The sequence below is a fragment of the Podarcis cretensis genome, assembly GCF_951804945.1.
Source record: "Podarcis cretensis genome assembly, chromosome: 2".
NCBI lineage: Eukaryota > Metazoa > Chordata > Lepidosauria > Squamata > Lacertidae > Podarcis > Podarcis cretensis.
The window spans coordinates 64,362,799-64,375,766 of NC_137171.1; the positions used below are offsets into that span (position 1 = coordinate 64,362,799).

Here is a 12,968-nt window from a genome sequence, read left to right on the forward strand (position 1 = left end):
ACCCAGAAGTTTGGCAGTGTGCTTTCTTAGAAAAATTAACACAAAAAGTAAGAGTACTGGGGGTGGGAAGGCAAAAAATAAATGACTTATTCAAGAAGATATGGAAAGTGTTTATTGACTATGCACTATGTACTGCAGATGATGGACCTTTAGATTTTCTCTCTCTCTTCATCTCGAAACCTGGTATGGAAAATCTAAAGCATAAATAAAATTTTAAGATTTTCAGTAAGTATAGTCATTGAGCTGTCTTAAGCCTGTTATATTAATACTCACTCTTTGCATCTGTTTTGCTTTGCTTTCTCTTTGCTTTGTATTTTCAAAAATGTTCAATCAAGAAATATTTTTTAAAATAAGTGGTTCATAAACAGCAGAGAGAGAAAGAGAGAGAGAGAGAGAGAGAGAGAATGATATGAAAATTTAGAAACAATTACTGTAATTTAAGTAGAAATACAATACACCTCACCATAATAAAGAGGATTGTGACTAGGTCATGGGTAGGCAAACTAAGGCCCAGGGGCCGGATCTGGCCCAATCACCTTCTAAATCCGGCCCGCAGACGGTCCAGGAATCAGCGTGTTTTTACATGTGTCCTTTTATTTAAAATGCATCTCTGGGTTATTTGTGGGGCATAGGAATTTGTTCATTCCCCCCAAAAAAAGAATATAGTCCGGCCCACCACAAGGTCTGAGGGACTGTAGACCGGCCCTCTGCTGAAAAAGTTTGCTGACCCCTGGACTAGGTAGACCTTGTTTCTGATAGGTCAGCTGTGCAGATGCTATTGGTTGATGGGCAACTTCCAGGCCCCTGCTGCTGTCCCTTCTTGTGGTTCCGTATCTTTAAATCAGACTTGGATAGGATAACCCTTCAAACAGGAATGGCCAGCATGAAGGGGCAGTGCCACCTTCCAAACATTTGACGTAGCTGCCCCAAACCTTGATGGGACTGGGTAGTGTAATGGCAAGGTCAGGGCTGTGTGGGTGCATCAGTGCGAGACCTTGATCAACTCCACCAGCACTCCTGCACAGCCCTGATCTTGCTGCTGCCATGCCATCACACCAGCCAGGTACTTGGCAGTGACACTGGTGTCAGGAGGGCGTCTCTGAAGTCCCACATTGGCCACTCCTGCCTTCAGATAAAGGACACCTTCATACAGAGAACTGGCTGCCCTTCCAATAGAGAGCTTTCCTTTGTAGGCCACCCTACCTTGGTATATAGGATGTGCGGTACCATGTATCAGGCCAGACTATGGTCTCTTAGCAGGGGTGGAGAACCTCTAGCCCTGTGGGCCAGTCTTGGTCTGTCAAAGTTGCCTTGCAGTGATGGGGAGAGATAAAGATCTGAACCCTCTAGGCTAAAAAAGTTTCCACATCTGTGGTCTATAATATAGCCTTGCATTATCTGCTCTGACTAGTACTCTGCAGCAGGGAGAAGTCTTTCCTGTCACCTTTTGCCTGATCCTTTTAAGTGGACATGCTAGAGATTGAGCCTGGGACCTTTGGCATGAGAATCATGTGCCCAACCACTAAGCCATAGTCTCTCCATAGTCCCGTCTCAGTACTGACTGCAACATTCTTCTGTATATCCATTCCAGACAGGCTTTACCATCCTCTACCCAGAAGTGAGTCCCACTGCCTAAGCCTATACTGGACCTTGTCCCTAGTAGAGTCATATTCCACATGCTTAATAGTTTGTGGAATTAACATACTTTGCCTACTTAATTCTTCTTCTTCTTTATCCAATGGCCTCTGGAATGTACATTAGTTTGGAATATGCCAACTGGTTGCATTTTGCTGCAATAACAGCACATATTCCAATGGCAAGCTTTCCATTTCAGCAAACCTCTTCAACTTTCCAATATCATTTTTTTTCTTACATAGCACAAAATGTATTTTGCGCTATAAGAGCCTTACATTATCAGTTTGCTGAAATGCCAGGAAATTAAATGGAGAAACAAGGAAAAAAGAGGGACACTGTTACATCTGGAAGTGTTTCCCTTCTGTAGAGAGTGTGATTTTGGTCAGAAAACATGGCAAGGAAGTACAAGCTTGCAATGAAATCCCTCACAAAGGGTGCAGCCGGCGTGTGGGGGCTTATTGCGCAATGCATGCTGCTCATGCACATAAGTGTTGTGCAGAATCCACACGATGTTGTCATTAAATTTTTATTTCTTTTTTTCCCTTTTTTCCTTTGTTGGGGGTGGGTGGGTGGGATGGATATTTGGTTGGGGATTAATTTTAGTATAATTGTTCTGTTTTTGTTTTTTGTTGTTTTATTGGTTCTGTATAGATTGTGTTTTGTTTTTAAGTGGTGGGATCAGGGCTGCCTGGGAGTGGGGCCCCAGCCAACACGATGGCTGGGACAAGTTCCACAGGGGGGGAAGCACTGGGACATCCGATCTCGGTGATCATGGGCAGGAGGAGGAGTTACGCTAAGACCAGACCATGTCATTACTGAGGAGACAGGTTTAGTCGTTGTTTGAAGACTATCCCTGCCTCTGGGTCTGGCCTTGACCGGATGGATACTGGAATCAACAGGGGAAACCCACATGACCTGAAAGTGTTGCTGTGTAATGCCAGGTCAATGATGAATAAAACCACTGCCATCCACGACCTGATTGTGGATGGAGGATTTGACCTGGCATGTGTGACAGAGACCTGGTTGGAGGAAGCAGATGGGCCTGTCCTTGCCACTGCTTGCCCACCAGGTTTCTCTTACGCACAGCAACCCAGGTCATGTGAGCGGGGAGGGGGGGTTGCAGTGATTTTTAGGAAGTCATTAGCTTGCATCAGGTGTCCTACTGGGAAGACCCAGTTCTCTGAGTGCATGTTCTGGAAGTTGGGCCATAGGGGCAGTACAGGATTCCTTTTGGTGTACCGACCTCCCCGCTGCACCAAGGATTCCCTGTCTGAGCTGCTTCAGGTCGTGATGGATGTTCTCTTGGAGACACCTAGTTTGGTTGTCCTAGGGGATTTTAACATCCATGCCGACACGACCTTACAAGGAGCCGCTTGGGACTTCGTGGAAAGCATGGCATCCATGGGGCTGTCCCTGAATAAGTTTGGCCCAACTCATAGTCATGGACATGCCTTAGACCTGGTGTTCACCTCTGGTGATGTGGGTGATCTGACACTAAGTAAAAGTGAAACAAAAGAAGTGCCATGGTCAGATCACTTCCTGGTGCCACTGGACTTCTCCGCGACCCTTCCCCTCTGCAGGGAGGTGGGACCAATTTGGATGGTCCGCCCCCGCCACTTAATGGATCCAAATGGTTTCCAGAGAGTGGTAGGGGATGCTTTATCCCATGTTGATGGCCTTTCAGCTGATTCCTTGCTGGCCCGCTGGAATGCGGAGTTAACCAGGGCTATTGACTGTCTGGCTCCAAAGCGCCCTCTCCGATTGCATGGAGCCCGGGCAGCCCCGTGGTTTTCTTCAGAGCTGAGGGCGATGAAACAATCGCTGAGACGGTGGCAGAAAACTCATTCCGAATCTGACCAGACACAGGTTAGAGCTCAACGTCGAGCCTACCAAGTGGCGATAGTGACGGCGAAGAAGACTTTCTTCACCGCCTCTATTGCATCTGCAGAAAATAGTAGCAGGAGACTCTTTCAGGTGATCCGCAATTTAACGGAACCACCTTTACCACTGGGGCCTTTCAAATCAGAACCAGTGAAGGCGGTGAAGGTCCTGTGTGAGTGCCCGGAGGCGGTTGGAGGATGGATGGTGGCTAATGGATTGAGGTTGAATCCTGACAGAAGTATTGTTTTTGGGGGACAGGGGGCGGGCTGGTGTGGAGAACTCCCGGGTCCAGAATGGGGTAACTATGCCCCTGAAGGACCAGGTGCGCAGCCTGGGAGTCATTTTGGACTCACAGCTGTCCATGGAGGTCAATTCTGTATCCAGGGCAGCTGTCTACCAACTCCACCTGGTACGCAGGCTGAGACCCTACCTGCCTGCGGACTGTCTCGCCAGAGTGGTGCATGCTCTAGTTATCTCCCGCTTGGACTACTGCAATGCGCTCTACGTGGGGCTACCTTTGAAGGTGACCCAGAAACTACAACTAATCCAGAATGCGGCAGCTAGACTGGTGACTGGGAGCGGCCGCCAAGACCATATAACACCGGTCTTGAAAGACCTACATTGGCTCCCAGTACGTTTCCGAGCACAATTCAAAGTGATGGTGTTGACCTTTAAAGCCCTAAACGGCCTCGGCCCAGTATACCTGAAGGAGCGTCTCCGCCCCCATCGTTCTGCCCGGATGCTGAGATCCAGTGCCGAGGGCCTTCTGGCGGTTCCCTCATTGCGAGAAGCAAAGCTACAGGGAACCAGGCAGAGGGCCTTCTCGGTAGTGGCGCCCACCCTGCGGAACGCCCTCCCATCAGATGTCAAAGCGATAAACAACTACCTGACATTCAGCAGACATCTTAAGGCAGCCCTGTTCAGGGAAGTTTTTAATGTGTGATATTTTAGTGTATTTTTGGTTTCTATGGAAGCCGCCCAGAGTGGCTGGGGAAACCCAGCCAGATGGGCGGGGTACAAATAATAAATTATTATTATTATTATTATTATTATTATTATTATTATTATTATTAGATGTAATCCATTGGTACAGTCAAATGCAACATTCCTTATTTCCCTAGAGTGGGCAGAAGCAGGAGGACATCCAGTCAGTGTAACTTCCTGTTCCACTGATCTGGAGCTTCCTCCCCCTGCATGTGACCTGGGAGATGGGCGTGGCTCTGGCTGACTCCATAAAAGAGCAGAGTCAGGAAGCCATTTTCTCTTTCTTGATCTCTTGCTTGCTGCTCTCTTACTGCCACGCTGCTCTCCTGCAGCCATTTTGTTCTCTTAATGTGATCACATGAGTTCAGTCTCCATATGTGATGAACTCACTGTTTGTAACTACTAAGAGAAGCCTGCCTTTCAGGGATCAAATCGTGAACTGAAATGTGAGTTAAACTTTTTGTCACTTTACTTTAAGAGGGATTAAAGGGGACACCAGGAAATAATCTTAACTAAGAGATTCAAACGAATCTGCAAACTAGCTTCCAGCTGTATTGAAGGAAATCTGCTCTGCTACATCACTTACTATTCAATATATCCTTTCCTACTACAGTGGACTCTCGGGTTACGTTAGCTTTGGGTAACGTAATCTTCAGGTTGTGAATGTGGCAAACCCAGAAGTGGGTTTGCCGCTTACGCGTGCGCAGAAACACTCTGTGCACTTCGCGCATGTGCAGAAGTATTCTGCGGCACCATGTGCGTGTGCAGAAGCAGTCCTCCACTTACAAAATTTTCAGGATATGGCTGGGCCTCCGGAACGGATCCCGTTCTTAACCAGAGGTACCACTGTATCTTTAACATTCCCACTGTCATCATCAAAATGGAAGCCCATCCTATTTTTAAAGTTTAATCTGGATTTCCTGATTCCGTACCAAGGAAAATTTGGTAAGTGAAAATACATTTGCAGTTTAGTGCTGGTATGGAAGCTCATTAGCACGTTTTCCTGTCAAATCTGTAATGATGTTTCAGTGGGTGGCCTCTAACACAGCACCACTCCTTCCGTTTGCTCCTCACTTGAATACATCGTGGCCGTTTTGTTTCCAGCAGCCAAACAATACAATCTAGCCTAGTAGTCCTGCCCTATAGTATTACCAATCATCAAGCTATATCAACCAAAGCAAAACACCCTTTTGTCCGTTTATTTTATTTATTCCATGGGAGTCTTGCTTTATTTGTAGCAATTAAATGTAAAGCAGCAGCAAGAGTTTACTTAACCATCTCTTTGTCTTGCCCAGAGGTGATGAAATGCAGTTTAAAAGACAACAGGGTTGAAGCCAAATCAGAGGGAAAGTGATCTCACGCCCTTCTGCAAGCGGAAGACTTAAAGGAATATCTGGTTAAAGGATGCTGAGATCTGGCATTTTGTGCCTTCCAAAGTAAGGACCTTGGAAGGAGCCGCTCTTTTGCTAACCCACAGTTCAGTTGCATTAATGTTCAGGGGCTTTATTACCAAACCTCTTTGCTTGTGTAACAAATGCATCTTCCTTTTTAATTTGTCAAGATATCATTAGACCCATTAATTTCAGTGGGTCTACTCTGAGTAAAATACCACCCTGTGCGGTACTTCCTTTAGAGAGAGATCACTGTTTCCCAGCACAATCTGCAATATGTTGTATTTTGGAAAATCTGAGCCATTTTTTTCACAAGTAAACATGTTAATTGTTGTTGTGACACCAAGGATGTTGTAGGTGGTGGTGTCCTTGGCTAGGGTGCAAGCAAACCTTTGGGAATAAGGGCTTACTAATCTGTAAACTCACTGCAGCTTCCACACACAACACTATGTAAGCCACACCAATTAGCTAATTGTTGGTCCTTGTAAAGTGCTGTTCATGTGGCTTTGCAAACTGTGCCAATCTCAAGGATACCTACAAAGCCCCTTTCAACCCAGCTGCCTCACACCTCTATCTGCTTCACACTTGATGTCATATATCTGAGGCAGGTGGCCAGAAAATGCACACAAGCTAAATGGGTGGGAAATTATGCCAGTGGGCCAGAGTTTCTCTAATTTCTAATGAAATGGAACTTTGAGTGTTACCAATAGCACTACAAACAATATCAAGTACTCTTCTTTCTTTTATTTGGCAATCATTCGTAGCTTAGTAAGATTGTCTTCCATGAACACAGTCTTAACAGTGAGTCCTAAGTGACTGTGGAGGCCAATTCTGGATCCACATGTCCTTCCACAGTGGGGACATAGGTTTCCAGGTGGGTGTTGATCATGGTGAGGGTTTGCCAAACGTGCCTTCCTCTTAGCTTGTTTCCCCTTACATCCTGATTTTGAGCATCTTCAAAGTCCATGACACCTTTGGTAAATGCTGTTCTCCAATTGGAGCACTCGCAAGCCAGTGTTTCCCAATTGTCAGTGCTTATACTGCAATTTTTAGATTTGCGTTGAGTCTTCAAAACTTTTTTGTTGACCACCAGCATTATGCTCTCCATTTTTAAGTTTGGAATAGAGTAGTTGCTATAACTGCACAATGCACATTTGATATCAATGCTGCCAAACGATATGAATTGCTGCTGCATTTTAACTCTCAGATATTGTCACCCTGGTTTATCTGAGGGAAGATTCTACAGCTTCTTATCAGTCGATCATCATTCCACCCTTCTTAGTGCTTTTCTCCTGGCACTTTCCTAACCATAAAATGCCTGCTTCTAACTGAAAGTGGATTTGTTGCGACAGAGAGCCCACTCTAGATAAGCCCAGCTATTTTCTCAGCTTTTCCTTAACTCTGCTTGTCAAGGCCGCATCCTTTGTGTAGCAGCATTACTCGCCTTGCTGAGCCACGTCCCTACATGCAGGTTCAGGTTCAGTGAATCCTTTTGGATCACAGACCTTCCAATATTTCCCCAGTGCCCAGTAGCATTTATTAGAAATGAATCATGCAGGAGTGGTGCAATGGTTTGATATGATCAGGATGGGAATGGGGTGGGGGGAACCGCAGCAAAAGTTATCAGATGCAGAGCAAGAATTTATGCTGGGTAGGAAAACCCCGCTTGTCATAACTGTGGGGCATGAGTGTCTGGGAAAGAACTTCTCCTAGACTCAGGGCACAGGTGTGGGTGTCAAGGTCCCTGCCAGAGCATCTGGGCATTGATTTGTGTTCAATATATGAGCTTATCGTCTTGATTATCATGTTTTTTGTCAATTGCTGTTTCCTTGGAATAGCTCTGAGAGTCACAGCTGCCAATGCAGTTTACTGAGAACACCCTGTGTCCCTGTTCTGCATATCACATTGCCTACAGGTGGTGTCTGATGGGAATAAACAACAGCAGTGGCACTGCCATACTCCCACTCTTGGCTACTTTAAGTCTCTTCCACACTAGCTCCATTTTCTGGGATTACCCTTTCTTCACTCAAAGGTTATGGAGAATTCCAGATAACTTGTTGGCAAATCATTATACGTATGTCAGTTGTCCTGTATGTTTGATTTGTGGCTTTGTTGTTGTTGTTGCTGCTGCTGCTGCTGCTGCTGCTGCTGCTATAAAGCACAATTGCCTGGTGCCTAGCGCTACTGAGGCCTTTAAAGGCTATTGAGTCTTCCAACAAAAGTTTTCCATTTACAGGCTGAATCAGTTTTCTTGCTTCCTGTTCAGTATAGCTAGGGGGATTCCTTATGGGCAGAGCAATCTAAACCTCTGATCTGCTGTTCTGGAAAGAGTTTGGATGAAACAGAGGTGCCCCTCTCTCTCTCTCTCTCTCTCTCTGTCTGTCTCTCTCCAGTTCTGCTTAGCTGTGCTCCATCACTCTGGAATGTCCATGCGTGCCTAAAATGCAAGCAGAAGCTACTGTTGGCAAGATCTCTATGGGCAGTAGCTGGTGTGTACCTCTAAAATGGGGCATTTGAGGAGCAAAGAAGAGGAGGAGATGGGCTGTCCAAGGACCTGCTGGATCCTAAGCTGGTCCAGCTACCAATGGGCCCAATTTGGGCCTCTCTGCTGCACCTGTTTGGATCTGGGGCAGCAAAACTCCAGAGCTTTTCCTGTTCCCAGTTTCTGCTTTGGCTGGCATAAGGAATGATTCTCCTCCAGATGCAGTGATGTCTCTATCATTAAGTTCTTCTGCTGCTGCTTAGCAGGAGTTTCGACTTCTCTGCTTATCAGCTTCTGTTCCCCAGAGTATTGCTATTTTGCTATAAAAAGAAAACAAGAACAAATAACGAAAGGTAACCCCAAATGTAAAACAAGAAAAAATAATAGCAATGAAAGGAAACCACTACTTTAGGTTTCTCCCGCTTTGGGAATAACAAGCTGAATGGATAAGGGGAAGTTTAGGGACAATACATCACTAATCCTCCAGCCATTCTGAACAGGAAGCCATAAATGAGTTATTGTCATACCAGAAAAGGGTTACTATAACACTATAATCCACACACCTGTGTGATGCTTTTATCCATTGGGGGTGTTCCCATACAGGAGAAGCTGGAATCAGCTTCTGGACCAAGGAAGTCAATTTTGTGCAAAATGTAATGTTTGTTAAGGGGAAGGGGAAGAAATCCATTTTAAAATATGGGACTCAAATGTAGGAAATTGGGAGCATTCAGATAACACTGAAATGGATTATCCAGAATAAGTAAATGGGTTAAATGCATGCTGTTTCCATCAGATTCTTTTCATAATCAAGTGCTAAAATGTTTACATTTGAACAAAAATGAAAAGTAACTTCTGCATTTTAGTAATATAGAAACAACATATTTCTGCCACATAAAGTTGCCATATTTTTTCTTCTCTTAGCCTGAATCCCTTTGGGCACATTCGGAATTCCTTTTCTCCAAGAATGGGCATCCTTCCTTTTTCTTTTCTTTTCTTTTCTTTTCTTTTCTTTTCTTTTCTTTTCTTTTCTTTTCTTTTCTATAATTTTTATTAAATTTCTTTTCTCATAACAAATATCCAGTAACATTGCTAAACATACATTTTCCAATTCCCCCCCTTCCCTGTTGACTTCCCTCAACTACCATTTCTGGTTTGTTACATTAGATGATACATTCTGCTCTTTGTATACTATATTATGTTATTACATTATACTTCTTGTTCTCAGTAAATAAAATTGTAAATGTTTATTTAAATCCTGCCAACGAGACCATTTCTTTTTGTTATTTCTGCAAATATATTGTAAAAGGTTCCCATTCTTTTTCAAAGTCCCTATTGTCCTTTTCATGTAGTTTGTCTGTTAATTTTGCAAGCTCTGCATAATTCATCAACTTTCCCTTCCATTGTGCTTTCGATGGTACTTCTCCAGTTTTCCAATTTTGAGCTATTAAGATTCTTGCCGTTGTTGTAGCATACATAAATAATGTCCGTTTTGCTTTCGGCAATTGTCTTAAAACACCTAATGAAAAGCTTCTGTTTTTTTTTTAACGAATGTCATTTTAAGCATTTTTTTTAAATGTTTCCTTTTTAATCCTTCCTTTTCTGTCCAGATTCTGTTGGGCACACCCCAACCTTTGGTATCTCAAATGGCATTCATCTTGCGAAGTCATGGGTATAGCCCCCCCCCCTTTTCCATCACCATGGCTATGCCATATAGATGCCTGCACAGTACAAGCTATAATTCCCATTCAGTGTTCTAATGCAGGTGTCAGCAGCTCTGCATCTTCATGCACAAATTGACTTTGGTGGAATCTCTTCAGGCTTTGCACTCCCCCATTTCAAGCAATAGACCAAGAGAATAACATTCTCCTTCCACCTGTGCAATTCTGGCCGGATGGCATGCCTAGCACCATGTCACAGTATGCTACAGTAGTTGTACGCTCACTTGCACAATCTCTTGTCTGGCATTGTGATCATGGCAGACCCCTCTTGAAGTCAACCGAGATGAAGGCCTCAGAATGAAATAGCTGGTGCTATTAGTGCTTTGCAGAAAGGAAGAGCTGGGCATGTTGCTACAGTTCCCTCCCTTTGCCACTTGCAAAATTGACACTCACGTAGAAGACAGGCAGCAGAAACCTCAAAACAAACCAGGACTCATTGGGGAGGTGAGATAGAAACAGGGAAACATGAATGGTGTGTGTGTGTGTGTGTGTGTGTGTGTGTGTGTGTGTGTGTGTATGTGTGAGAGAGAGAGAGAGAGAGAGAGAATCTCCTGCTAGGTCCACAACTTAATACCAACAGGTTGGCCCTGTCACCATTACCTGGTTTTTGTAACCCTTTCTATTCATAAGAACATGCTCACATAAACTGTGCATTAACAAGGTACGTCAAGGTGCGTTAGTGGTTCGGGGGCCTAAAGGAGATGCTCTCAGATCATGATTTAATAGCCTTGGGAATTTATCCAGCAACAATTGCCTTCTGTGGATTATGCCACCCAACGTGCAGCTTTGACTGGCTTCCCTCTCAAACTCCTCCTACCCTAAAGCATTTTCTCCAAAACAGACCCCAGATTCACCTTTTGTGTGTGTAGAACGGATGAAGGATTGCATCCTGCAGAATCAAGTATGAACTTGCAGGGGAGGACAGAAAGAGAGATAAGGGCCGATAAAATATGTCAAAAGGGAAGTTGTTCTGCAGTTCCTAAAGTTCAAGCAGGAAAGGTGATCCAGTGCAGAGTGTGATGCTTTTGCTAGCAATGCTAGATTCTTTTGGGCATCCCCATCTGAATTAATGCTGTGTGCTGAAGGCAGGGGCTCTCAGCTGGTCTTATTACAGATGGAAAATAATATTGCTTCAATAAAATGTGCCTCTTCTGGTAGTCAAATTGCACATTAGCACAATTAGACCTTCACTGGGATAATGTTAAATATTTTGTGATGAATGATAACCTTTTCTTTTAATATGAGTCTGTTATTTGTTCCTCTGGTCTTAGGTAATGTAGTGCTTAAATAACATGCAATTACTCCAGGGAACCCTTTTAGGAACAATGAAAGTACTGCTGGATATTTAGTGATCATGTGTCTTCTTCACCGCATCTAGAGATCTTTGGAATTTCCTAAATACTGAACCTTCCAAAACTCTGTCCCCAAATTAAAACCACAAATTTTGGGAGGCTGTTTTACATCTTATTCCAGGCAAGGAAAACACACTGGTACCAGTCTAGAGAAATCTGTGTTCCTTTGTTTTCAATGGCACTGAAGTGTGACTAACTTTTTTTGGACTGATGCCACCTCAGGACAGTGCATAATTTACACACTGTGTTGTTTGAGACGGTATGTACTGGCTGTGCAACTCCTGACTTGTTCCAGAAATGCGGTTTAGTCTGTGAGAAAGTCACAGAGAAACTGGATCCATTGCCTTGGTCTGCCTTAGCTGATCTGCCCATTATACAGAATGTGGTGGTGAACTAAGATACTAAAATTCTGGACCACCATTTCATTCTGCTCTCTCTGTGTGTTTGGAATTCCCTAGATGCAGTAAAAGAGCTTACCAGGGAGAAAGGTTTTTTGTGTCCTAGTTTATTGCATTCAGGGAGCTTTAAACATGAAGGAGGTTTCCACAAATTCACCCTCAGTGGTATTCTGAGACAGTGCAGAATTCTACCAACTCTTCTCTGTAGAACAAGACTCACATCTGTACTTTGAATATTGGGGGAAGGCTAGAGAAAAGCATGGGAGAAAGGAATACCTATGGCTATGCCTATGTTCAGGGTTGTGTCCTCGACATCTCTTTCTTATGGGGTGTTTCTGTGTCTCCCCGGTAGCCATTCATCCATCCCAATTCCAATGTGTTTCCTCATCGCTTTCCAAACCACAAAAGCCCTTTGTTGTTTTTTTAAAATGGATTTGTTGTACTAGGACAACAGAAAGCTTTAATCTACTTTAATTGTGCAAACCTTAAGTCTGAATACCTCCCAGAAAATACTGACACTTTGGAGACGCCCTCCCTTGCCTTTTCTATACTACCTTGTATAGTATACACTACCCTGATTGGGGGAAAGATAAACAAGGTTTATGCTAACTTGTTGGAGAGAAATTGGACTCAGTTTGCATTTAAAGGTGAACCTACCTAATTTGTTCTTTCCAAAACAAGATGTGAACTGAAACACTGCCATTCTTAAAAATTTGCACTTCTCTGAATTTTGCAGTGTTGTTCTCTAGCCAATTATTGTGTGTACTGGTGAAAATGACCACTTTGCAAACTGAGGTAGCAATATGGAGAAGTGAATTTAAGATTAGGAAAGGGAGAAATGGAAAGAAACTGAAATCGACACATGTACCTATCCTTAGCTATGTTGACATTTCATTCCCCCCCCCCCTTTTCTTTGCTAAATTTTTCTCATTAGCTTTTAGGGAAAGCTGTGGGCTTTGTCACATGAGATGGGGTGCTGTTGTCATTTCCCTTGCCATTTATGTCACATACATTTGCTAAATATGAAAAGCAATGAAATGCTAATTTAACAAAAAGGAAAGGAAAAAGAAAGGGTTGTGGGGGTTGGGACAATGCAGTACCTGCTTATTCCTTCAGCTCTCTGTATA

At 43.8% G+C, this 12,968-nt stretch overlaps 1 long non-coding RNA gene across 1 annotated transcript in view; it reads left to right on the plus strand.

The window, feature by feature from the left end:
• The first annotated feature begins 4,814 nt into the window (after window positions 1-4,814).
• LOC307211618 overlaps window positions 4,815-12,968 on the plus strand; it is a 33,268-nt gene continuing 25,114 nt past the window's right edge. Inside the window, exons 1-2 of the long non-coding RNA XR_013836541.1 lie at window positions 4,815-4,946; window positions 5,796-5,936. This is a non-coding gene — a long non-coding RNA (uncharacterized lncRNA). The remainder of the gene's footprint in view (window positions 4,947-5,795; window positions 5,937-12,968) is intronic.